This window comes from Otolemur garnettii, unplaced genomic scaffold (assembly GCF_000181295.1).
Source record: "Otolemur garnettii isolate 467f Iridium unplaced genomic scaffold, OtoGar3 scaffold00001, whole genome shotgun sequence".
NCBI lineage: Eukaryota > Metazoa > Chordata > Mammalia > Primates > Galagidae > Otolemur > Otolemur garnettii.
This window is the reverse complement of record NW_003852396.1, coordinates 47,013,080-47,015,650: the sequence shown is the minus strand read 5'-3', so window position 1 is coordinate 47,015,650 and position 2,571 is coordinate 47,013,080.

Here is a 2,571-nt window from a genome sequence, read left to right as displayed (position 1 = left end):
TCGAACCCGCCACCTTAGGTGTACGTGGCTGGCGCCTTAGCCGGTTGAGCCATAGGCGCCGAGCCTAATTCAGAATTTTTATCTTGCCATTTCAGCTGCAGCCGGCTCCTCATACCAGGTTTCCAGGTGGCCAGAGAGTGTATTGGCTTTTCATGTTACACTGTTGGGAGGTTGGGGATGGGAATAGGTGGATATATAGCTCTACCTCAACACGTACAAGTCCACTTTGTCCTATTAGGGATTCTGTGAAAGCCTGTATGAAGACAGGGTTTTGCAGTTACACCCCTGCAACCACTAGAAGATAAGATGTCCAGAGTCTCTTCCATGATTTTAATACACACTCCAAGGAGGTAGACTATGAACTAAGGCTGATCACTCCTGAACCACGTTCTGGGGCACTCTAGCTCTGGACAATTTAAGAGCTGAAAATAAGACTTCCCTGGCAACAAGAACTAGCAAAAACAGCTGAGTCTTCAAGGAGCTAAATTGGGAAAGGGCAGAGGTAATCCTGAGGAATCCCAGGCAAGCCTTGACACTGGAGACAGCAAATCTAAGTTTAAAATGGGCAGCTCTCCATTCCAGGCCAACGTCAGCTCTAGATGAGGTATATGTAAAAATCACCTTCTGGGTTAAACCCTTAACTGGACAAGGGAGTTACATCCTAGGTATAGATGTTAAAACATTGTTTTCCAGATTGAAGTGGTATTACAAGGTACCCTAATCATTTTGTAATTTAGTAAGTCTAAAGCAGACTAACACTACCGACCTTATTCTTTCCAGAAGAGCCTCATTCTTCTAAGGCAGTCCATGCTTTCATCACATTATTACATTTTTCAGCCCTTTGAGCTAAGGGAAACTACTAGGCTGACTAACCCCATGAGCTGCCACAAAGTACAGATTAGAATCAGAGGCAGCAGTGATTGTCAAACAGTGTGCTGTGAGAGGATCTTAGGTGTGCTGTGAAAAGTTTTAAAGATCATTAACTAAATTATTATTTTCAAAAGAAGTTTAAAACAAGTGTATTCTTTTACTTTTTTTTGATCAACATAATTTAACTGTGTCATGGAAGGTTAACTATAGGTTCACATGTGCCAGGAAATAAAAAAGGTTGTAAACACTTGAGAGGCAGGTTGGTTGTTGTATGAGAAAAGAAGAGATACAGCAGGAAAAGTACTTCACCCAGTGCTGGCTTATGGTAGCCTTCAATCACTACCGGTGCCATTATTTTCATAACCGGAAGGTGGGGGGCTATAGCAGGCCTGGAAGGCCACCAAAGTTCATTTTAAGCGACTTGATGGCTCAAATATCTCAAATGCAAACTAGACATGTAATTGAAAGCTATCTGTGGTAAAATAACTCTTAATTGCTTCACTCTCTATGAGATTTGGTCACATACACTTCAGGAATGTCTTTACTCAGTCCCTATTGATATCAAGACTCTGTTTTAATTTGGACCTCCTTTCCTGTGTGAATTATTCCAAAACCCTTCTAGGTTTTGGCCTCCCTGTCAGAACCTTTTCTTTAAAACAAAAAACCCCATAAACTGACTCAAAATTTTCTCCCAGGTTCTCTATGCCTAATGGGTGAGGTCTGAATTTCTTACCTTAGCATGCCAGGTCATTCACAACCTGAATTCACTAAATGAGTTTCCATACCTTACCTGTCACCCTCAACCCCACGACCCAACAAATTCTTCCTACACTTTAACATACTGGGGTCTTGTTCTTCCCTCAGTTTAAAACAAATGACTTGGCTGGGTGTGGTGGTTTATGCCTATAATCTCAGCACTCGGGGAGGCCAAGGAGGGAGGATCATCTGAATTCAGGAGTTTAAGACCAGCCTGAAGTTAGAGTAAGGGGCTCTCTACTAAATAGAAAAAATAGCTGGGTGTTGTGCCTACAGTCCCATCTACTCTGGAAGCTGAAGCAGAAAGACCACTTATACCTAGGAATTCAAGGTTGCTGTGAGCTAGGCTGACAACACAGCACTCTAGGCTGGGCAACAGAATGAGACTAAAAAACAAAGAAACAAATGAAAACATATGACTTTCTTCTCTACCTCACAAAATCCTGTTCAACCATCAAGGATTAGATAAACTATTATCTTTTAATGAGGCCTACCCAATTTCCCAAAATTGTCTTTTCTTCCTTTAGGCTCCACATGTGTCATTTAAACTTTTTTTTTTTTGAGACAGTCTTACTCTGTCTCACATGCTGCAGTACAGTGGCATAGGTCACTGTAGCCTGAACTCCTGGGCTCAAACAATCCTCCTGCTTCAGCCTCCTGAATAGCTAGACTACAGACTTGTGCCATCACACCTAATTTATCTGTAGATTTGGGGTCTTGCCATGCTGCTCAGGCTGATCTTGAACTCCTGGCCTAAATCATTCCTCCCATCCTGGCCTCCAGAATTGCTAGGATTACACGTGTAACTGTACTCTAACAAAGCATTTTTTTTTTTTCTTTGCAGTTTTTGGCCAGGGCTGGGTTTGAACACGCCACCGCCGGCATATGGGGCCGGTGTCCCACTCCTTTGAGCCACAGGCACCACCCAACAAAGCATTTTGTTAC